General features: G+C 43.8%; 1 long non-coding RNA gene across 4 annotated transcripts; it reads right to left on the bottom strand.

Moving 5' to 3' along the window:
* Positions 1-1,029: 1,029 nt before the first annotated feature.
* Positions 1,030-24,543, bottom strand: LOC105494765 (uncharacterized). 4 transcript variants are annotated; one of them, XR_011622883.1, is made up of 5 exons: positions 20,069-24,543; positions 12,202-12,996; positions 11,266-11,390; positions 2,790-2,956; positions 1,030-1,393 (listed from the first exon to the last, which is right to left on the bottom strand). It is a non-coding gene; the product is annotated as an uncharacterized lncRNA (long non-coding RNA). The 4 variants fall into 4 exon arrangements; XR_011622886.1 differs by having other exon boundaries at positions 12,891-12,996; positions 20,069-24,528; XR_011622889.1 differs by lacking the exon at positions 20,069-24,543 and adding an exon at positions 19,762-19,939.
* Positions 24,544-25,151: the final 608 nt, after the last annotated feature.

Below are 25,151 nucleotides of genomic sequence, written 5' to 3'. Positions count from 1 at the left end.
TTACAACAAAGAGAAAAGGAAGAAAGATCCAGAGCTAGAAATAAATGCGATGTTGTAACTGCATATAAATGCGGTACAACCTCTCCATTAAACATGATGAAAAAGACCAGCTTATGTCAGTGGAATGTCTAGATTACAGGATGCTTTTTCAATAAAGAAATGCCATCTTATTGCCTGAAAATACGTATAGTACTCAGTCAGATTAGGACAATATTAGTCCTCAAGGACCTACTTTTAATGAATGACTAGAACTGATTTGTCATTATCAAATCAGTTGTCTCGGGTAACACGGTCTTCGGGTAGTCCTGTTAACAGTTAAAAAAAAAAAACAGTTAACAGTCCTAGTTAACAGGACTACCTAGCTAACAGTCCTAGTTAACAGTTAACAAGGTTAAGCATGAGCTCTCTCTCTCTGTCTCTCTCTGTGCAAATCTTGTGTGTATATTTGTTTCTCAAACCTTTTTTTCCCCCTAAAGCAAAAAATCTATAACTCAGTTCCATTGTTGATGGCTATGGGTCCTGGATTGGAAATGCCCTCACAGAATAGGGGCCTTGAGTGGGCCTGCTCTGGTCTCGGTGTTGTTTGGGAAGAAATACAACACATGGGGAACAGCGGAAAAGTCCATTTCTGCAGGTTTGACTCCTACTTCTCACTGTTCTTACCCCCATTTTTTCATCCCACCTTGAGAAAATCCAGAATGTTAAACTTGGCCCCTAAAATTAAATGCCTCCAAGAAAACACAGGACTCGGTATGTTACTGGGTTTCACTCCCACTGCTTAAGACTGTGATTTTGATAGTCTCATCTTTCTGACTAGGATGTATTTTGTCATTAGTAAGAGGCTGCACTGCACCTGTTCACTAAAGGAGGGAGGTTTTTCAAGTTTGGATTTTCCCTGGCAAAAGAGACCTTGGAAATTGACCAATTGGCTAATCCCATTGATCTCTGCGTCCCCTCCACGTGCCCTGCCCCCCACCCTCCACCTCTCAGGCTGCTCAAAAAATAGCTTTTGACTGTGGCCTTTAACAATATGATAATTTATTTAAAACAGATACAGTCCTGAAAGTGACCCACTTAAAATTATTAAAGAGATACTGTGTTTATTTTTGCTGTCCATAAAACAGAAAATGGTTTATGAATATGCAAACCGATCTGATGTAATTAGCATGATTGGCTCCTACTGCACTCCGTTTTATGTGGTTAGAAGAGTAGATGCAGAAACTAATGAGGTCATGTTAATGTGCCTGTGAAGAGAGCTTCAGCTGTCAGAACAACGAAGCGAATGTCTGGGAGAATCTTTTCTTTTCCACAAAATCACTGAAACTGGGCACGAATAGGGTGAGATCCCGCCTGTGTGCTGGGGAGCCACCAGGTCCAGAAGCCACTTTGCCTCCTGCATGCAAGGAGTTGAGATGAGAAATAAAAATCTATGTCCACTCGAAGCAATGATTAATGTGGTATTTAATTATCTAGAAAGTCTTCAACAAGTGCTAATAACTGAAACTCCTCGGGCAGTCAGCACATGCCACACAGTCCCATTAGACATGCTAACACCCTATCCCCTGGCCCTCCTTAATTAAAATAAGAGGCAAAAATGTTAATTGTGCACCGACCACCTCTGGGGATTAATCTGCCCTGATCATAGCACCCGAGGAAGCAGGTTGCTCACCGGAGCATGGACACTGACACACCAGGCTCCTCCTCTCTGAGCGCCGCCACCCACCTGGTAAATGCAGGCCCCTGCCCCTGCTAGGGGAAGGGAAGAGGAAGGGAGGCAGGCCGCGAGTGGGCAGGGGTGCTTTTTAATCTGAACGCCAGAAGGCATGTCTCAGAAATCTTCTTAGATATTGAACAGGACACACAGCCCGCCACTGAGCTTTTCCTCTTACATCTCTCCTAAAGCATAAACATATGAACTTGAAAACCTTATTTTCAATTTCTGCCAGTTCCTCTATGGTTCTAAAAATATACTTCTCTTCTTTGTACCCCCTCCCTCCAACACACACACACACACACACACACATTTTGCAACAGAAACAAAGAACGTCTTGAGAGCTCAAATGTTAAAAGGGAGGAGACCAGTCGAAAGTGAAAAATGAGGCTTTGGTGCTAATCAAAGACTCAGCTGAGTTCAATGTAAAGAGACCTCACGGGAAAGACATTGAATTTGCTCATTCTAAAGACACTTAAACTAAAAGAAAAGGAAATGGTGTTCTTCAGCCTGCACCTGGTAGCAACCTTGACTCCTGCCTTTGGAGAAACAGCTGGTCCATTTCTGATGGTCTCTGTAGTTACAGAATCTCAAAGAGGAATATTTATTGGGTGGCTACTACATGCCTGGCACTTTCCTGGGTTCTGCAGAGTAGGAATTTTTATCCCCATTATACAGAGGTGGAAACTGAGGCTGGGAGAGGATAAATAACTTGTCCATAACCAAACAGCTAGTAAATGGCAAAGGCAGGCTCTGAATCCAGGTCTGTCTTACTTAAAGTTTCATGTTCTTTCATTATATTATCTTAGGATGAAGGGCAAAAGGAGAGACATGGGTGTGGGTCCCACCCTGTGATGTCTTAAGTTTGGCTTGTTTAAGGAAAAGAACAACATTTGCCAAAAATATTTTTACAACTTTGAAAATGGGCAGGAACTCCACAGTGGAAAATGACAGCATATCTTGCCCTAGAAACCTCAAGGAAAGGAATTGACAGGAAGCATGGAAGCAGGGTCTTTTTCACCTTGGCCTCCCAACACCCACAACCCTGTACCCGGCATCCTGGCCACATGAAACTTACCTGCCACTTCCCAAGCACGTCACAATTGTGCACGTCTCCAGTCCTTTGCCCATGCTGTGTCCTCTGCCTGGATCTCCTTCTCTTTGCTTACTCCACTTCTCCTCATGAAAATCTGCCTCTCCTTCAAGGCAGTACCTGGATTTTCCTTCTTCTACAGGATGACATTCCTACAGATCAAGCACATTGAACCTACCTCTGTGTTATATCATTACCACACTAGATTATAGCTGCTTGTTCATATGTCTGCCTTTTTGGCTGGACTGGGTGTTCTTTGAGCTAAGGGAGCTGAATGTGTATCCAGAACCCTTAGCCAGTGCCAGATACCTCAAAGATGTTCCATAAATGTTTGTTGAATGCATCAGTGAATGAATAAAGGAATAAGTAAATTTTTAAGAAGTGTATGGCCCTTTTCTTAAGGATTTCCACTACTTTGGAGAACATACTTAGATCATTTCTTTCTTTGCTCACAGGGAGCCATGTCCATAGGCAGGGTGCAGTTACCATCCATAACAGCAGAGGCATGACTGCACAGATATCAGAAGGTCCCACCCTAATCTGAAATCTCCATCCAGTTTCTCAATTTCATCCTGATTTCATGGCACCATATACCTCTCTGTCATAAATCTTTATCACTGTTGTAATTTTACATCTAGTTAGGTGATTCTTTGATTAATAGCAAGAAGCGACCTCCTTCTCTGGGCTCTGGGCGCCATGAGGGCAGGTTTTGTTGGTCTTATCCTACCTTTAATCACTGCTGTGTATCCCACACCCAGCCCAGTGCCTGGCACGGAGTAGGTGCTCCATAAGTATCTGCTGAATGAATGAATGTGGGGTAAAGTGGTTTGACCTTAGCCAAGTCACTTCTTCTGAGCCTTTTTCTTTCCATCTCTGCTATCAGGGTTTCCTTCCATCTGCTATTCTGTGATGTTGGGAGAGCTCCTCACTTCCTGGAAGTGAAAGCTTTTAGTCTCTAGAAGGCCCAGGTAAAAATTCAAATCTATTACCCAAGCAAGAGTATACTAAAACAAGAGCAAACAATGGCATACAAACTGGCCAGCCACCAGGAAGCAAGGCCTTGACAATAAGCAAGCAGATATGTGTGGTTGTGGTGAGTCAGGGAGGGGCCCAGCTGGAGGGACCAGGCCCTGGCATGGCTGTCAGGGCCCAGAACCCCCGGGGCACAGTACCATGGCTCAACAGGGAGAGAAGAGGAAGGGAAAAGCAAGGAGCATGGTATCACTTCCTAGGGCTGCCATAACAAAGTACCACAAACTAGAGGGCTTAAAGCAACAGAAAGTTATTACCTCACAGTTCTGGAGACCAGAAGTCTGACATCAAGGCATTAGAAGGACCATGCTCCTTACCAAGCCTTTAGAGGAGGGTCCCTCCTTGCCACTTCCAGCTTCTCGTAGCTCCAGTCATTCTTTGGTTTGTGGCAGCATCACCTGAACCTCTTCCTCCATCTTCCCATGGCCAACTTCCCTTTGTATCTTCATAATATCCCCCTTCTGTGATCCATGTCTCCTCTTACAAGGATTAGGGCCCACCCTCCTCCAATTTGACTTCATCTTAAGAGGATTACATCTGCAAGGACCTTTTTTGCCAAATAAGGTCACATTCACAGGTACCAGGGGTTGGGATTTAAACGTATCTTTTGGGAGAACATAATTCAACCCATATCGGGGTCAAAAGCAGACTCTAGGTCAGCAAACTTTTGGCCACTGCTATGTTGCAGGCCTTGTGCAGGTCTAGATGAAGAAAAAAAAAATGAATCAGATATAAACAATAATACAAAGTACACAAAGGAGACATCACATCCTCAAAAGGGCATTTGATGCTGTGAGCATTGAATGAGAAGAAGGCAAGATAATGTTCAGTCATGGAAAAAATTCAAAGAGATGGTTGGGCTTCAGATACTTGTTGAAAATAGATCAGAGTTCAACAGACAAATATGGGGACAGCAAAAGGTGGTCCAGGAAAGGGAAGAGCATAAGCAGGTCATGCAGCACAGAACTGATGCTCTACCCTCTGATGGTGTACGGTTTTTAAGCAGAGAATCATAAAGTGATTCGATTTTGGTTTTCACAAAAACCCCAGCCAGCTCAGTAGGACATCAGAGGCCCTGACTGATCCAGTCCCTATCTAGTTACTGGTCCAGAGTAAAGTTTGTTCTGTGTGTGGTCTTAGAGGTGCCAGACATGCCAGGTCAGTACTCACTGGGTATGCGCTTGCCCTGCTGCCTAAAATCCTCCTTCCCTCCCTCTTCAGGCAAAACCCTACTTGACTCTTATAGGTCAACTCTGATGTCACCAGCTTGGTTTGTTGCGACTTGCAAAGCAGTGTCAGCTCACCTTTGCTACAGACTAAAGACACCATCTTGTCATTATCTGGCACAATCTACTTCCCCTACTAGATCAGGGGTGTCTAGGGCTCAGGTGCTGGGTCTAATTAATTCCTATGCCACTGGTAAGCAACACAACCCCTGACATGCAGCTGACGTTCAGTAAACGTCACTGACCACAGTACTAAGAAAGGACTGGAGGAGATGAAACTGGACTCAGGAAGGTCCATTTAGGTGACATCTACAATAGTACTTGCAAGAGATAATAAGGCTCCTAATACTGCATAAGGCAGAGACAAGGGGATGAAGAAGAAAGGCAGATTCCCCAGAAGCCTAGAAAGACACACTTTATAATTCTGCCCACTACACCCTGGACATCCCTTCCTCCCCCTCCCGCTCCACCCATGTGCACACTGGCGGACATCCCTTTCTAAAGCCTCAAGGACCTGACATGACCTGGAGCTTGTCTGCCCTAATTCTGGGCAGGAAGCAAAAGTGCTGCAACCCTTAGCCTGAGGCTCAGTCGGGGAAGTGTTGGGGGTTTGACCAGCCCTCTCCAAGGCCCCAGGGTAGCTCTCTACTGCTAGCCCTAGGTGCCTCTTAAAGTCATTTCTTAGAGCCCGAGAAGAGCCCTGCTATGGCCCTTTGTTGGGATAAGAGCGACCCCCAGTGCCCAGGAACTTGCCCAGGCAAGCTCTTCACCTACAGGTTCTGTTTAAAGGGGCAGTTCGAACCTGTGCTCAAGACCCTTGATAATTAGCCCTGTGTAGACCGGGAAAAGCCCAGTGAGTTCCTGGAAAGCAAGCCTTTCTCCATTCAATGGGACACAAGCTGAACCAGAATCATGTAAGAGCTGGTGCCTTCTGCCTCCTCCCTTGTAGGCTGGTGCAGCCATGTGCTACCTGTGGTGAATGAGAGCCTCCCATTAAGTACCACTGTTTTACCTTCCAAATAAGTAAGGCAGCCCCACTGCATGCAGGATGTGATGGACTTGGGCATAGAAGGCCAGCTTTGCAGAGGCTGCTGTGGAAGTCGTGTTGTCACAATTCCTACAGAACTCCAGGGAGTAGCCTATACCAACCTGACCAGCCAGGAGTAAGGAGCAGCTCATGCTCCTTCTTTCTTCCCTCTCACTCTTCCATCCCCTCCAGTGCTGGCCAGAGCTATTGCAGCTACCCAAAGGAAACAGGAAGGAGGAAGGAGGTGGTTATTGGGTGTCTCATCATTTCAATCTGCATTCACTCTGTAGGAACACAGCCACTCCTCCCACTGGAAGACCCTAATTAGGGAAGACAGACAAAGTCAAATCGTTAGCCCTATAACTTTATTGTACATTCTCTCTCCCCCACCTCTTTTCTCTCTGTCCCTCTCTCCTTCCTTTCCTAGTTTCCTTCCTTTCCTGGACTCAATCATCCTCATATTCTGTTGCCATTAGCTTTAGTCGTGGACTCCCTTTTTGCCTATTTGCAAAAACATTTTGGTATCTATTGATTGAAGGCAGGATTTTAGATACAAAGCCAAAAAGCTGTGATGAGCCTTCCCATTCTGACAATGCGATCAAGTTCTGAGTGTTGTAGAGTGAGAGAGGAAAGACAATTAGAAAACAATGCAAAGGATGGAGGGAGCATGCTCTGGTGTCACCGGCAAATCCTCAAAAGTCAAGCGGGAGGCTCCTTTGTGCTGCACAGATGTGGATACAAAACCATCCATGGACACAAGACAGATTCCTTCAGCACACATTAGCTGAGCAATTACTATGTGTGGGTCACCTTCACACCTGCACACCTTCCAGTTTATAAAGCACCCTCATGTCTCTTATTTCTTCTGGTTCTCACACCTACCTGTGAGGCACATGTGATCATCCTAACCTCTCTCATGAAGAGACTGGAGCCCAGAGAGGCCATGGGGAGTAGGAGGAGCCAGAGGAGAATCCAGATATGATTCCTGATCCAGGGTCTTTCCCCTGCACCAGCCACAGAGCATTGCTCTTGAAGTCACCAAATAAAATAGCCTTCAAAGTGCAGCACATCTAACCAGGCTCTGCAATCCTGAACAAGTCACCTCTTTTCAAGATGACCAGAAAGAATCTAGAGGAGGGTGACAATGACTTTGTGTTGAGGAAAGGAAGAGCAGGGACAGATTGCAATGACCTCTACTCAGCATGGTGAGAAAGTTTAGAAGTGGCAGGCTCCAAACCCACAGTCACTTTGGGGGCTTCCGTATTCAGCTCATCTTAGGTACTCAAGTTAGGGGTTTCCTTTGACATTTGGAGAAGTTCATTTAGAAACAACATAGAATTTGTTACCTTGTGCAGTGTTAGACTTTTGCAATTCATTTCTCTAAGTGGTCATGCTAAAAATATAGTCACAAAGAAGAAAGGAACTGAAGACATCAAATAATACCATCTCCTTCAATGCTAAAATGTTTCCAAATGATTTAGATGATGTTGTGGGTAGTAACTTACAAAATGATCTAGAATCTTCTGAGAACATCCTTAACCTTTGAGGTTGACAACAGGTCAGATAGTTATGCCATTTAATATAACATTCCTCAATGTCCTAATCAATGATAAATTCTGAGCCTAATGATCCAGGAAGGCATCTCTGACATTCTTAACTTACTCATTTCACAAAATTTTATTGAACACCTATTATATACAGGCCTTGGGCTGGTTGCTAGGGATACAATGGTGAACTAAGCAGACGCAGTTCCTGCCCTCAACCTGCAGCAGGGTGGGAGACAGAGACACCATAATTATCATACGAATGGATAAGCTTTGCCAAGGGAAAATAAAGAAATGCTACGAGAGCCCCAAGAGGGGCACCCAACTAAGCTCAGATAGTCCAGAAAAGTTTCTTGGAGTTGTTGACTTCTAAGCTGGGACCTGGAGGATGAACAGGAGTTAAAAAAGTAAAATAGTCAAAGGATAAAGAGGGGTGACAATGGAGGCAGTAGTGAGGAGGTTGAGTGCCAAGCAGAGAAAACAGCTTGTGCAAAGGACTAGAGTCTAGTGAGAGTATGAGGCACATGAGAAATGGAAAGCTGCTTAGAACAGCTTCAAAGTTGACCAAAAGAAGTGGAGAAAGGTTTTAAGACAGATGAAATTAGAGAGACAGGCAGGAGCCAGCTCATGAACAGCCTGATATATAATATTCAGGAATATGGACTTTAGCATGAAGGCAGATCCCTGACCAAACCAGAAAGTACCCTTAAGAGGGTACAGCTTAGGTTGGAGTCTGTCCTCAAATGCCCCCTGAACACCCTGCAAAAAGAAAATGTACAATATGAATGAACTGCCCAAGCTAAATGGCCTCAAATGCGAAAATACTTTTTTGAGGATTAGTGCCCAGAGCAGGCACAGACGTATGTCCCTGCACTGAGTTGTCTTTCTAAGAACAAAGTTGTAAAGTGTTTGAGGGTGTGGGCTGTGAAGTCAAAGTTACTTGTTCAAATGCTGGCTCTGCCAAGTAATGGCTTTCTGACTTTGGGAGTATCACCTAATGTTCCTTGGACTCAGTTTCCTCATCTGTAAAACCTGGATAACCACACCTACACACGTCCAGGACTGCTGCAAAAATAAGTAAAATAATGATTGTAAAATTCTTAGCACAGTGCCTGGCACGAATGTGCTCCATATAAGGTACTACCATTTTAAAAAGTGCGTTGTCCTGGACTGTGGGTGCTAAATCTGGTCATGTACCAATGAGATTTGATAAAGAGAGAGAGAGTCCAAGATGGCAGCTACAGAGGCCTCTCCAATCCTGCCTCATCTGCAGGCATTTATTTCTAGTTTTAATTGTATGTCAGAGTGACCTGACCTTGAAACTCTCTGAATTCCTGGGAAAGAGAACCTTCCTGGGAAGGTCACCTGGGGATCCAAATGCAGCACACACTGCAATATGACAAGCATAGATGTGAAACTAGGGAACCTCCAGCAATGGTTCCAGTTGCAGAGACAGAGAATGTCATCTTAAAAATGAGAGCCATGAACTGCCCTGGGAGGTTGTCGGACTGGTAGGTCATGGCACATGTATTCGTTTCCTAGCTGTTATAACAAATTACTACAACTTGCGGGTTTAAAACAACAGAAGTATATTCTTTGACAGTTCTAGAGTCCAGAAGTCCAAAGTCAAGATGTCAACTGGGCCATGCTCCTTCTGAAGACTCCAGAGGAGAACCCTTCCTTACCGCTTCTAGATTCTGACAGCTCCAGGCATACTTTGGCTTGTGGCTCCATCGCTCTGATCTCTGCCTCCTTCACGTGGCCTTCTCCTCTTCCCTTCCCATGTGTCTTTCCTCCCTATGACTCTTGTAAGATACTTGTCATTGGCTTTAGGGCATACTCAGATAACACAAGGTAATCTCATCTCAAGATCCTTAACTTAATTATATCTGCTAAGATCCTTTTCCCAAGTAAGGTCACATTCACAGATTCCAGAGACTAGGATGTGGATACATTTGGGAGCAGGGGGACCATTCAATCCCCTATAGTGCATGTGGAGGATGGGTCCCAGCTCCGTAAGATTTCTGTTCACTGATGGCTGTTTACCTCCAAATGTGTACAGGGGCATGTACAGCAAGAGACACAGGCAGAGACCCTGGCTGCCTCATTGCTCTGCTTCCCAGAGCTTCCCTTTGTCCAACGCCCTAGTGTCCATTTTTTGTCCCTCCTCTTGCAAGAAGCGTCTAGTTATGGGTTGCCAAGATGTCCATTTTACCACAGTCCTTGTCTATTCCACCTGAAATCGCATAAGCTACCTGCCCTGGACACATGTGCGACGTTGCAGGAAGCCATAGGAAGGCAGATCGTTTTATTTTTCCAAAGCCTTTCTCACCCAGAAGGGCAGACAGGGTCTCATTATTTGTGGGGATAAGAAAGATACATAGTAGAGGAAATATTAATTCAAGCAAAAGGTTCATTCTTTTTTATGTACAAAGTATGCAACATAATTGTTTTACCATGATTAATATTATTTCAGGGGCCTAACAAACACCATTTACAATGCAAATCTCCTCAAGGCTGCAGAAAGGTACCTGTAAGCAGGGAGGGTGTGATGGCTGCCCAGATGGAGTGAGGACAGGATGGAATGAGTGGGAAAGGGTCACATGGCTCATCTCTGAGTGCAGCATCGGAAAGGCCAAGTGGGCATGGTGGTCTCCCCTTTGCTGCACCCCGCAAAGGCTTCAGGAGAACTTTCTGCATCTGCCAAGCGTGCCCTCTGAGCTCTAAGCCAATGTCTCCATTTCTACCCTCCCTTCCCGAGGCTTCCCTTTAAAAAGTCACATGTCTTTACTCCTAACCAAGAGAAAGCCACATGACTAGGTGGTGGGAAGATGGGAAATTGGAAAATAACAACACGGGAAAATGTGTCAAAAGTACCCATCTGTTCTAATTCATCCCATCATTAATAACGTCTCCTCGCCCCCCCGTCCAGAAAGAAAAAGCAGGGGGCCTCCCACTGGGCTGTATCCCCATCTCCTGGTGCCATCGCAGGGGCTCACGTGATCTACCGCTTTGATGTGGTTTGATTCTCTAAACGTGTGATTAGCACACACTTTGCACCACACTCCCAGTTTTAGTCCTCTCTAGCACTCACAGGTTAGAAGCCCCCAAGCCCCACCACCAAATTGCCCTTGGGAGAGAGCTGCTCTCTCTAACTCAGCTTCCCCACACAGAGGAGCTCCTGATGCTGAATGAAAAATCACCTCCCTCTGCCTATGCTCAAACAGCACAAAACACATCCTGGGAAATATCCTCTGTCACTCCGGGATAAAATTTCTCCTTACCTCTTTATTCCCATTGCTTCCAGTGTCCTGTGTTATAAATGTATAAATTCAATAAGCGTGAAATTTTCAAGAGAGAGAGGGAAAAAATCATTATAGCATGGCATATATGTTGGTGAATTGTTAATTCGCTAGAGTAACAATATCACTGCAATGTTACAACTGGTTTCCTTAGTAACATGTTAAAGTATATAGGAAAACACTTTGGGGTAATAAAATGTTCCCATTTGAATTTTGAATAAACTTTCACAGGAGGTAAGGAAGTGGGATTCTAAAAATAACAGATTAGGTAATCAATTAACTTATTCAGTCATTCCATGGAATTTTAAAGTATGAAAATATTGCACTTACTGGAAATATGTCAGGTTACCAGAATTTTGTCTCGCTGTGCTGGTCAGTTAAATTTTGAAGAATTACTTAGAAAATTTTTCCTGTTTAACACTCAGCAATGTATGGAAACAGCTCACCTGGACATTCTGAAATGAAGAGAGTTTATTCTTAAGGGTCCAATAATCAAAAATAAATTTCTTTCCTGGTGCTGGAATCCAGCAGCCCAGACTTCCAAATCATAATCTTCTGGGGCAACGGTTTTCAAACTCCACCGTGCATTAGATTCCCCTGGAGCACTGGTTAAAACACAGATTGCTGGGCCCCGCTTCCCAGAGTTTGATTCAGGAGGGCTAAAGTGGAATCTGAGAATTTGCATTTCTAGCAAGTTCCCAAGAGGTGCTGATACATCTGGTTCAGGGACCATAGTTTGAAAGTCATGTTCTAGGGGAAGCCTAAAAATGATCACTGGCCCTACATATCTGAGCAATAAAAAGGGATTTCATAGCATCTTAAGACAATCTTAATCTTAAAGCAATAGCACAGGGATCTTCTTTCCTTATTCATCATTTATAAAAAGCGATGGCTCACGCCTGTAATCCCAGCACTCTGGAAGGCTGAGGTGGGTGGATCACCTGAGGTCAGGAGTTCAAGACCAGCCTGGCCAACATGGTGAAACCCTGTCTCTACTAAAAATACAAAAATTAGTCGGGTGTAGTGGCACGCGCCTGTAAACCCAGCTACTTGGGAGGCTGAGGCAGGAGAATTGCTTGAACCCAGGAGGTGGAGTTTGCAGTGAGCCAAGATCTCACCATTGCACTCCAACGTGGGCAACAAGAGTGAAACTCTGTCTCAAAATAATAATAATAACTAAGGAGATGGGTCCATTCTCCTGGGACATAGATGGGTCTAGAGGCTGCATGCCTTCCGAAGAGGATAAACAGGGAGTGGGGCCCTCACCTGGCATCAGACCAACATCATGCAGGATGAACCAGGGCCTCTATTTTTAACCAGCTCCATCGCCAGTGCTCAGCAGGCAGCCAGACACCAAGTAGCAGGTTGGCCAGATGCGCTTCCACTCAAGTTAAGAGTACAGTCAGTGAGAAGCTTGGTTTTGTTACAGGTTTTACTAAATGTATTCGCAAAGTCATTGATGACACGAAAATGCTTAAATCGCAGTCCTTGCCCTTTAGCTCCTGATATGATAATCCAGGTCTCCAGGTATACAGTCAGCATATAAAGTAGAAAGTGCCCTGGGCTGGAGTCAGGACATCTTGCTTCTGGTCCTGAATTTGCCGTGACTTGCCATTGACCTTGGGTTCTCTTGCCTTTCCAAGAGGGTCAGACCAGTGTTCTCCAAGAACCCCTTCCAGCCCTAGTATCATAGGAATTAACCTTAATCCTACACTCATTCACTGTTTTTTGTTGTGTCTTTTTACTATACCAAATCAATTTCAGTTTGCATAAAGGAAATTCCCCAATTACTGTTTTGTATCTTGCAGAAGATCACTTCCCACAGTTAATTTCTCAACTTCAGTTTCGTTGCTCCAGAAGCTTGCTGTGTCCACATTTCAATTAATTGCCTATTGGCACACACCCGACTCCAAATATTTGTGCAGTTCCCGAGAAAGCCTCATTCAGCTAAGTACCTGATCGCGTCAACCTGCTCTCTGGTTCCAACATCTCAGAATATCCAAGCGAGGAATATGCAAATGCTGAAGTCACCCAGAGAGAATTCATCAGGGGAGGCAGTCACTGGAGGCAGGGAGAGAGTCTCAGATGAAAGATATTATCACTTGCTGGAGACAAGGGAAATTGGGGTGGGGGAAGGGAAGAAGTAAAGAATCTAAGGACTGCAAGTGCTTGCACCTTACGGCACAGGATGCTGTTTCTTCAGAGAAAGACCAAGCAGATCAGCTGAGTTACAAATATGCTATGGAGGTACTTGCAGGGAGGCAGGGTTTGTTTTAGGAGCAGGCAGAAAAGGCAGTATTATTAGAGAGGCTACCCAGGTCTCTGTGCCAATAAATTCATTACTCCTACTTGTTGACAAACTCCTACTATTAGAATCACTCTTCAATGTGTTTTATAACATTGCAAAATGTTTGGGGTATACTGCTCAGTAACAAAAGGGGTATGCAAAATTATGTAAACATGGGAATCTCAAACACATGGAAAAGAAGACAAGAAAAATATGCCAATGCTGATTTGCCTCTGGGTGGTGAGATCATGGGAAACATTGTCTCTACTTTATATTTTTCTTTACTCTCCAGGTTTCCTACAATTATTAAGTACTGCTGTACTGCTTTTAAGGTTAAAAATTTTTTTTTGAACTTTTTTTTCCATACAAAAAGCATGCTTTGAAGGTAAGTCACTGTCTTCAAAAAGCTCCTGGTAAAATGCAAATCTGTTACCTAAAAAAGATTGTCCATGAACAGTAGTGCATAGTTTAGTTTGTCATCTTGGTTACTCTCATCTTAGACCCTGGGCCACGGATCTTGTTTCATTTATCTCTGCACCTGTAACCTTAGTCCTGACCTAGGCACAGGATGAGCATCAAATGTTTATTGAACTGTCCCCCAAACAGAGAAGACAACAGATCTCTGAAGAATGGAACCCAGGATAAGCTTTGAAAGAGCAAGGGTGGTTTGGAAAGGCTTGGGGCAGGCTGAAGCCCAGGGGATGATATACTGAGGGAGCCCAGTAGAGAAGAAAACAGCACAACGGCCTTCAGCACTGACTCCAGGAGGGGATAGAGTGGAACAAAACGGGGTAGGGATGGGGGCACATCTAAGGCTGAAGCTTCCTCACTGCAGTTTCGCCACTAGCCAGAGTACTAGCCTTTCAGCAGAGTACTTCAACGGCATTGGTAATGCTACTGCTGAGCTCTAGTTTCAAAGCTATTCCACTCATGGAGACACTGAAAGTGAGACGGAAGTTCAACTAAGGAAAACGTGAGGAGCTTCTTCTGGCAGGATCTGCCTCACCTGGACTAATGACGTTGTGCGGAACGCTAAAGGGAGCTCCAGGGAAAGGTCAGTAGCTTTCAAGTTTGAGCAGGATTTCACAACAAGACCGAGGAAGATATGGAAGAAACAAAGCCCAGATGGGAAATCTAAGGCACAGAATGGTAGAAGGACTTTGGCAAAACCTAGTGACATAAAGCTGTCTGCTTAATTGCCACCGTGCAGGTGCCCAAGGGAAATGGCTTATGTCAAGTCAATGGAAAAAAAGACTTCTTTGATTTTCTCATTTGAGGCAAGCTGCTTATACGTATAATTATACCTACTCATTTAATAAATATTTATTGAGTGCCTACCATGTGTCAGGAGCTGGAAATTGGTAATGAATAAAGCAATACTCCCTGCTCTTGAGGAATATGTGAGCTGGAAGGAACATCATTTACTATCTAGTTCAACAGCTGTATTTTACGGATCAGGAGATCACAGCCCACAAAAGGGAAGCCACATGACCCAGAGCACTCAGCTAGTGCTCTTTCACCATTTTCAATACCACGAGGTTGTATACCTCGTCACTTCCCAGGGTTTGCAATGTCCCTCCCCTACTCCATTGACAAAAATTCCACCTTCCCTCTAAGGCTTGTTAAAATGTCACGTAGTCTCTACGAAGTTTTTTTCTATGCCCTCCTTTGGTTTCCACAGCCCACTGTACCTCTATTACAGCATTTGTCTTGAACTTTAGTGAGTATAAGTCTGCCCTCTCCACTGGATTCCAAGCCCCCTGAGGGAAGAGATGGCCTCCCATTCATCACTATATTCTCAGCACCTCACACAGTTGGGGGGAATAACATTTATGGAGTAGCTACCAAAACCTGGATACTATGCTAAAGGCTTTATACACAGCCACATTTAATCTCATCCAAACTCTCTAAGGTGGCTCTTATTTTGCTTGATGTAAAGATGAGGAAACAGAGGCTCAGAGATGTTAAATAACTTTCCAAAAGTCACAAAGCCAAGTGGAGAATGAAGGTTGAGCCCATTCTATCTGGCTCTAAAGTCCATGCTCTTCCTCTTATAAATGATATGCTCCATGAGGTCAAGGATGATGTCTATCTTGTCCATCACTGCATCTGTAGCACCTGGCGCACTGTCTAATATGGTGGTGTTACACAGAGTGCAAACCACCAGGAGGTTGGAACCCTCAGGGGTCATCTTGGAGGCCATCTACCAGCAAAGGGTAAGGTGCAGAGACCGGCTCAGGTGCAGCGTCAACAGATCTGCCATTATAATAACCTAATCATGTTCAAGGGCAGAAATCAAAGTGAATACACAGTAATCTCAAAACAAAACAAAGTGAACCCTAGTTGTGTTATGTGTGCCAACAACACAAGTCCCTGGAGATAATGAATAAAGCAGAGCCACATAGGACAAGCAGCCCAGCCAGGTAGAGGCTGGGAAAATGGCGAGGTGAGCAAGATCCAGGGATGGGATGGTTGCAGGGTGCTAGGACCACGGTGGTAACAGAATGTGTAGAACATGCACCTTACAGGGAGACTGGCATGAGGCAAGGGGCTGAGGGGGGCTGCTAAGAGGAGTTTCAGCGATTTCAACACTCATTTCAACTCCTAATTTCTGAACCAAATCTCACAAGGAACTGGTTTCCCCACCAGGTTGCCGCCAGCTCCCATTTCCCACCTCCCACCAGCCCCCTACTTCCTGGCTTTGCCTCAGCGTCAAACACCAGATCCAGGTTTTCAGAAGTTCAGGAGCAAACCAGGGAAGGCTCAGTGGTTCCACATTTTTGTCTCCTTCATCCCCCTCCAGCCAATAAATGATTGCATGATTGCATGGAGAACATCTCTGAGAAATTGGTGAAAAAAAAAAAACAACAACAACAAAAAAAGAAAAACCCACAGAATTTTTTTTTTCCCACTGGGTCTCTTAAAACTCTCTTTTCTTTTCTTTTTTTTTTCTTTTCATATTTACAAGAGAAAACAGCTACCCCTCCACAGACTTGCTTTTTTTTTTATTGCATGCTGAGAACGAGATAACCCATGGGATTCCTTGGCGCAGTGGCTTCCAAGAAGCTCAGAATTAAATCCAGTGTTCATGTCTCACCCTAGGTTATAAGTTCCTTACAGGCAAGAAGACAGATGTGCTTTTCTTTTTGCTCCTACAGGGCCTAGCACCGTGTTCAGCAAAGGGACTCAACAAAGATGTGTGCAAGTTAAACATTTGAGCACAGTGCCCCACTCCCACCCCAAGTCTTCCCACCTCTCTTTTGAGTTTTTTTTAAACGGTCTTATTATATATGTGTTTTTATCATGACCTACCTCAAATCCTTTATGTAGGCAGGCAGGGAATAAATGAATAAGTAAACAAATAAATGAATAACGGACTCCCTCCTGCCTGAGGGTACTTGCACAGGGTTTTATCGGCTTTGCTTCCAGAAAATCCTCCCTAACTGATATTGAGCTGAGAAACAACAGTTTGGGAACTCAGCAAGTTCCTTTTTTCTTTTTTTTAAACCTAGATAAGCTTCGGTGCCTCAAGTAAATTCCCCTTTGATTGGTATGTTTCATCAGTTGAACTCTAATTGGTGCAAACAGGTAATTTGGAGATTACAAGATTTATTCTTCTATAACAGTGATTACTGATTGCTAATGATAGTGCTGATTTTTAGGTGTTTAAAATCTTGACAGTTACAATACTCATGTGATTTACCACAGTGTCTTAGAGACAGCCTTCTCTGGATCTCTGAGGACAGAGGCCGTGTCCTCCATGAACACTGCCCAGTGCCCCATGGGGGTGTGTGTATGAAGAAATGCTTATTAATTTTAATAATAATCATCACAAAATGATAAAGCATTCACTCAGAATACTGAGTCATGCAATCTGCTTGCAATTTCATGGATTTTTGAAATGCGTACCTTCTCTTACCAATGCCTAATTATACGGGGCATTAGGATTATTAACTCTAGAAATAATTGGCCTTAAAAGCATATCATAAAAGGAAAAAATCATAAACTCTCCTCCCTGACATTTGGAGAGACTCTGGTTTAGAAGCACTCAGAGAAGCTAGAACTACTAAGTAGCTGCCTTCCTGCCACCCCAGGGAAAGGAGCTAAACAAGGCTGCCCTGGCCTGGTGCCAGCTCAGAAGCCAGGCACCGCCTTTGGGCGCTTTCCCTCATTATCCCGTGTTAACAGGCCAGGCACTAACATGTCAAAACACCGGTGTGTGAAGTGAGTGGAGAGGGGCAGTGCCCAGACAGGAAAGTTGCCTCCACCCAGGGAGCCAGCACACAGGGCGTGGGCATCCAGTCTTACCAGGATGAAGCTTGGCACACAAGTGCACTTGCCAATAAGGAAGGCGCAAGTGATGAACTTGGGCCAGTTAATTCAGAAATGAGCAGCAATCACCACTGGGTCCGGTACTGTACTCAGAACACAACGGCAACTCCCCAACCTTAGCACCTATTTACATGTTTTTTTGTTAAGACTTTAAGTGAATAATAACAGAATACGACATTTCCGATTTCCTGCCTCCAAGCCTTTGCACAGGCAGCTCCCTTTGTAAGTGGCGCTGCACCTGCAGGACCTTCTTATCAGGCAAGGGCCAGGTCAGTGCCGCTTCTTTCCCTGGTTCTACCTCTCTTCTTTCTTCCGTGCTGAGTAATTAATGCCTCCCTCCTCTCAACTCCCATGCAATTCTGTTAGCACTCTAAAGTGGTGGGTGCACTTTCTCTGAGCAGTGCCAGTTCTCTGGGCATGGGTGTTCACTAGTGTGTGAGCTCAAGTCCAAGAAAACCAAAGCCTTCGGTGTCCTCCCATGCTCAACACACTTCCCTGCATGTAACCTATGTTCAATAAAGCTAGTTTGACATAATCAAAAAAGCTTTCCTCTAGGTTTGTAGAATCATATGACTTAAGAACTGAAACGGACCATTGAGGAAATCTCTTTGACCCTTTCATTCCAGGGATGGAGACACAATGGCGCTAATGGGTGGAATGAGTTACCCAAGGACTCTCAGTGAGTGGCAGTGTCAGATGGAAGACTTTAGCTACAAGGGTCTAAAAAAGAAGTATCCCAAGTCACCTACAAGTAATACCTTTTGCTCTTAGAAAAGAGCAGATCTTTGATTAAACTCAATGCTCATGGCCACCCAGGTTTCTTGGCAGTTTGGGGTGTGTCCATAACCACTGTCCTTCTGCATCCCATACTCAGGGCCACAATGGGAATTAGGACACTCAAGCCTTCTGTAGCACTTTATATTTTCAGAGTGCTTTCAAATGTGTAATTTGATCCTTATGACAATTTTTAGTGGAGTTATTATTCCAATTTTACCTAGCAGGGAACTTGGGTAAAAAGACTTGCCCAGGATCACACAGCTAGGGCTCGTTTTGTTTATTTGTTTGGTTTTAAGTTTACTGTGAATTCACTTTGATTTCTGCCCTCTAACAGCTAGTGCAGTAGAGCTGAGCCTTGAAGCTAGGACTTTTATTCTTTTCTTTCTTTCTTTCTTTCTTTTTTTTTTTTTTTTTTTTTTTTTTTTGAGATAGGGTCTTGCTCTGTCACCCAGGCTGGAGTGCAGTGGCACAATCTTGGCTCACTGCAACCTCTACCTCCAAGGCTCAAGTGATCCTCCTACCTCAGCCTCCTGAGTAACTGGAACTACAGGTGTGCACCACATGCTTGGCCAATTTTTGTATTTTTTGTAGAGACAGGGTTTCGTCATGTCGCCCAGGCTGGTCTCAAACTCCTAGGCTCAAGCAGTCCACCTACCTCGGCCTCCCAGAGTGCTGGGATTGCAGATGTGAGCCAACATGCCCAGACTTGAATCTAGGGCTTTTGATTTCAAGCCTGGTATCTGTGCTCTTTGTCTCAAAGCTGCCCCTCTCAACTCTGCTCCATAGAGACAACATCCTAGGACCTCCCCTTGGCCTGTGGCTTCTGGAGTCAGGCACTTTTGAGCAGGTTTCATCCTTTACTCTCCCCATGTAATCCTAGACATGCCCATCAGATTGTTCCTATCCTGCCTTTAAATGATTAAAAAAGGCTGATGTGTGAGGCTTTCTGGAGAAATAGAGGCCTAGCTCTGGTTTGGCCTGCATAGCACCAATCCCCAGCCCCCTTAGATTGAATCTACTCTGCCACAGTATATTTTTTTCCTGAAAAATTGGAAAAAGTTTGCATTTCCTAGGAGAGCGTCTTCCTATCACCATTAAAGTGAAGTTACAGCATAATTCATCTCCCTTTGTGATAGAGGAGAAACGCAGAAACATTTGACCCACATCTCACACCTGACCCATGCCTTTCCCTTGTAGGAGAAAGGAATGAGGCTACAGATGGAACTCTTTGACTCTCATTGACTCCCTCAGCTTTTACTGCAAGGGGTGCCTGATTTTTTTCCATAAGTTATTGGGGTACAGGTGGTTTTTGGTTAAATAAGTTCTTTAGTGGTGATTTGTGAGATTTTGGTGCACCCATCACCCGACCAATATACACTGCACCCTTTGGAGTCTTTGGTCCCTTGTCCCACCCCAAGTCCCCAAAGTACCTTGTATCATTCTTATGCCTTTGTGTCCTCATAGCTTAGCTCTCACGTATCAGTGAGAACATAGGATGTTTGGTTTTCCATTCCTGAGTTACTTCACTCAGAATAATAGTCTCCAGTCTCATCCAGGCCACTACAAATGCTGTCAATTCATTCCTTTTTATGGCTGAGTAGTATTCCATCATATATATATATATGACCTGTCTAGTGCTGTCAGTGGAGTGTGTGTGTGTGTGTGTGTGTGTGTATATATATGTATATATATATACATATATATATATATATAATCACAGTTTCTTTATCCACTTACCAATTGATAGGCATTTAGGTTGGTTCCACAATTTTGCAATTGTGAATTGTGCTGCTATAAAATGCGTGTGCAAGTATCTTTTTCGAATAATGACTTATTTTCTTCTGGGTAGATATCAGTAGTGGGATTGCTGGATCAAATGGTAGCTCTACTTTTAGTTCTTTAAGGAATCATCACACTATTTTCCATAGTGGCTGTACTAGTTTACATTCCCACCAGCAGTGTAGAAGTGTTGCCTGTTCACTGCATCCATGCCAACATCTAGTTTTTTGATTTTTTGATACAGTCATTCTTGCAGGAGTGAAGTAGTATCACATTGCGGTTTTGATTTGCATTTCCCTGATCACTAGTGATGTTGAGCTTTTTTCATACGTTTGTTGGCCATTTGTATATCTTCTTTTGAGAATTGCCTATTCATGTCCTTAGCCTACTTTTTGATGGGACTGTTTCGATTTTTTTTCTTACTGATTTGTTTGAGTTCATTGTAGATTTTGAATATTAGTCCTTTGTCAGATGTATAGATTGTGAAGATTTTCTCCCACTCTGTGGGTTGTCTGTTTACTCTGCTGACTGTTCCTTCCTTTTGCTGTGCAAAAGCTCTTTAGTTTAATTAGGTTCCAGCTATTTATCTTTGTTTTTATTGCATTTGCTTTTGGGTTCTTGGTCATGAAATCCTTGCCTAAGCCAATGTCTAGAAGGGTTTTTCCAGTGTTATCTCCTAGAATTTTTAGAGTTTCAGGTCTTAGATTTAAATCCTTAATCCGTCTTGAGTTGATTTTTATATAAGGGGAGAGATGAGGATCCAGTTTTATTATCCTACATGTGACTAGCTCTGGGATACAGCTAAGGTTTTGATAGGTTGTGTCATTATCGTCATTCAGTTGGAAGAACTTTTTAAATTTCCATCTTGATTTTGTTTTTGACCCAATGCTCATATAGGAGGAGGTTATTTAATTTCCATGTATTTGCATGGTTTTGAAAGTTCCTTTTCTAGTGGATTTCCAGTTTTATTCCACTGTGGTCTGAGAGAGCGCTTGATATAATTTCAATTTTCTTAAATTTATTGAGGCTCATTTTATGACCTGTCACAAGGTCTATCTTGGAGAAAGTTCCATGCACTGTTGGATAGAATGTGTATTCTGTGGTTGTTGGATGAAATGTCCTGTATATATCTGTTAAGTCCATTTGTTCCAAGGTATAGTTTAAATCCATTGTTTCTTTGTTGATTTTCTCTCCTGATGACCTGTCTAGTACTATCAGTGGAGTATTGAAGTTCCCCACTATTATTGTGCTGTTGTCTACCTAATTTCTTAGGTCTATTAGTAATTGTTTTGTAAATTTGGGAGCTCCACTGTTAGGTGCATATATGTTTAGCATTGTAATATTTTCCTTTTGGACAAGGCCTTTTCTCATTATATAATGTCCCTCTTTGTCTCTTTTAACTCCTGTTGCTTTAAAGTTTGTTTAAGTTACAACATAATTCATCTCCCTTTGAGATAGAGGAGAAACGCAGAAACATTTGACCCACATCTCACACCTGACCCATGCCTTTTCCTTGAAGGAGAAAGGAATGAGGCCACAGATGGAAGTCTTTGACTCTCATTGACTCCCTCAGCTTTTACTGCAAGGGATGCCGTCATTTTGGAGCAAAAAAAAAAAAAAAAAAAAAGAAAGAAGAAGTAAATCCAGCTGTCATCAGTTGGAGTGGCTCTTAGTACAAAAGAACACTGCTGGTATCATGAAACTTCTCAAACAGGTCAACACAGTCACTCACTGGAGTTTTCTCACTAGGATCAGATAGACATTTGACAAGGTGCTAACCCCACAGAGCAGGGGAAGAGGCAGGGAAGGAGACAAGGCCAAATGTTGCCCCCTTCTTTCTCTTCTTCATAGGAGCTCTGCTCCCTTGTTTCCTGTTGACTCTGGCAACTTCATCATGCTACATTTGATCATTACATAAGGATAAGGTCAGTCTCTACACTTTCTCTCCCTAAAGAACTTTTAAAACAACAAAGTATTTTCCGGAATGTATGAAGGCAAAGTCAACAATGGCCATAGATCACTCTTTAGAAAGTTTCCTAGGTGATGGGTTCCTTAGTGTATTAACATTTGCAGCATTACATTTTGTCTTCCCCTGCCTCCCCCAGAGGCTCTGATATAATCAGCAGCACCCCCAACACAACTTGGAGCAATTCGCCTTCACACGCACACCCAGAGTCTTGCCTAAATATAACATGAATCATCTTTTCACATTCATTATCAGCCGTCTCCAATTATCCCAAGAGAAGCTGAGGCTGTGGTCTGATGGTGAAAGACTAATATAGTCTTTAAGGTGAGGAGACTGGGTTTGCTGATTGTGTGAGAGCCCAGTAGATCATCCCAGGTGAGCAGACAGGCATTGGCCCGATGAGCATATCCCCTGACTTTGCCGCTGTGTGGCCTTGGGTATTCAAGGGCACAGCTGCCAGGAACAGGTTCCAATCTCCACCATCCTGGTGGCATTGAAGACGGCACTGGGCCAGATGACTTCATGGGTCTCCTCCACCCCTCCAGTGACTGCTCCTTTCTGTGACATCATAACAATGGAAGTGGGTGGCCCCTGGAGCTGATTCCAATTTGAGGAAAGACTCTCAGCTCTGTGTCCTCCTATTCTCCTTCTCTTCTTCTTTCTTATTCTCTAACACCCACAGGGCAGGGCTGGACAACGACACCTACCCAGATACCATTTTCCCCAGAGAGAACAGGCAAGGGGCCAGTGGTCCACAAGGGCAACTTGAGGAGTGGAGTAGTTCTTTCTCACATCAGGGAAGAAGAGCAGCTCTGGTGAGGACATGCCTTGGCAGAGAAGAGGCACTCGCATCATAGATGCAGTATCTCTTTCAGTATCAAACGGCACTGGCAGGCATAGACCCAAATCTCCAGACTCCACTAATAACTGAGCCAACTCCCTCGAGGCCATGACAAACCCTCCCAAGGCTCAGTGAGCTCATAAGCTAAAGTTGCCAATGAAACTATCCAGAGAGCCTATCCTGAGGACGCTGGAGCCCAGGTGGAAAGTTCCGGCTCTCTACACCCTTACTGCAGAGTACTTCTCTTAAGACCATGGAAGAAGATGGGGCACGCTCCTGGGGCCAACCAGAGACCCTCCTGGTCGGTCTTCTGAGCAGACCACAAATCCTCCACAGAATTAAAATCTGCAACGGGGTTTAGAGAGGCACAGGAGGGCACTGGATGCCTTCACATCCTAGTTCCACCTCTTTCCACCTCTTTCACTCATCCGGTTGTTTGGCTTCAGTAGGAAGGTTCTGTTAAACCAGGTGTCATGCAGGTAGCGAGGAGAAAGTCACTATATTCATTTCCTAGGGCTGCCAAAACAAATTATCAACAACTGGATGACTTAAAACAACAGAAATTTATTCTCTCTCCTTTCTGGAAGAAATCTGCAATCAAGGTTCAGTAGGCCATGCTTTGTCTGAGGGCTCTGTGAAAGAACCCTTCCTTGTGTGTTCCCAGGTGCTGGCGGCTCCTGGCAATTTCTGGTGTTCCTTGGCTTGTAGCTGCATCATTCCAGTCTCTGCTGCCATGGTCACTTGGCCTTGATCCCTGTGTGTGCTCACATGGCTTCCTTATAAGGACACCAGTCTTTGGATTTAGGGCCCACCCTAATCCAGTATGACCTCATATTAACTTAAAATTACATCTACAAAGACTCTGTAAGGTCACATTCTGAAGTTGGAGGTGGACATGAATTTTGGAGGGACACTATTTAACCCACTACAGCTAACCTAGCTTGAGGAGCCTAAGTCAACTGCTGGTCTGTGTGCTTCATGCACCAAACCCAGCACTTCCAGCCTCCCAGAAGACAGAGTGAGAGCCCCAGAGTGAGATACAGAAACATGGCGATCCCAAACAGACCTGGAACTAAAAACATACCTAGCAGGCAGACAACCATATGGTCTCAGAAATAACATCATCATTTCAAAACACTGTAATCCTCCTCTTGTTTGATTTTCCCAACACCTCAGTGAGGTAGGCAGAGCAAGTAATGCTAACTACACAATACAGAAGAACCAGCTGAATTTCACAAAGATGAAATAACTTACCCCAGGCCATCTTGCTGGTTAGAAACAGAATTGGGATTAGGATCAGGGCATCCCCATGCTCAGTCCAGTGTACGCTCCCCCATCCCCCCAACTTACAATCATACAAATGCTTAAATAAGATCGAGGAGAAGACATCACCAAAAAGAAAAGCATCACTGTGGACCGAGAGTTTCAAATGTCCAACCTAGTCATTAAATACTCAATACTGAATCCATTTGTATAGTAGACATGGAAGAAACAAGAATTAATGAGATACAGCCTCTGTTCTCAAGGAGTTTGCAGTGTGGTGAGGAAGACTAAAACACCTAAACAGACACACATAATAAAATATTATACACACTGTGATGGAAGACTGGAGTGGTAAAGTGAACACAGGAAGGAGTGGTCAGTGCCAACAGGCAAAAGGGAAATTAAAAAAAAACTTCAAGGAGCAAATAGCATTTGGAGATGGTCTTTACAAGTAAATTGGTGGTCCTGGGTCAGAAAAAATTGCTATAAAGAACGGTATGCAGACAATTGAAAATATGAACATGAACTCTCTATTAGATAATAAATTGTTTTCAATGGTAAATATCCTGAATTTGATCATGTGTCATGGATATGTAAAAAAGTCGTCCAGGAAATCTCCTACTGAAGTCTTTAGGGGTAAAGGGTACTGGTGTATACAATTACTCTCAAATGGTTAAGCAAATATTAATAGCAATATGAATGTGTGTGTGTGCGTATCTGTGTGTATAAAAACACATCCACACACATATGTAAAGAGACAAGGAGAAAAAGATAGAGGTGAATGTGGCAAAGTGTTAATAATTGGTGGAGGCAGCTGAATTGTACAGGAAGGTTTACTGTTATTGCAACTTTCCTGCACATTTGAAATTTTTCTAAAATGAAAAGTTAAAATAGACCAGGACTGAGTAAGGAGAGGAGCGAGTCATTTAAGAAATAAATAGAACTGAACAAATTATTGGATTATGATGTGA

Source organism: Macaca nemestrina, chromosome 1, assembly GCF_043159975.1.
Source record: "Macaca nemestrina isolate mMacNem1 chromosome 1, mMacNem.hap1, whole genome shotgun sequence".
Taxonomy (NCBI): Eukaryota; Metazoa; Chordata; class Mammalia; order Primates; family Cercopithecidae; genus Macaca; species Macaca nemestrina.
This window is presented reverse-complemented; position numbering and strand designations above follow the sequence as displayed.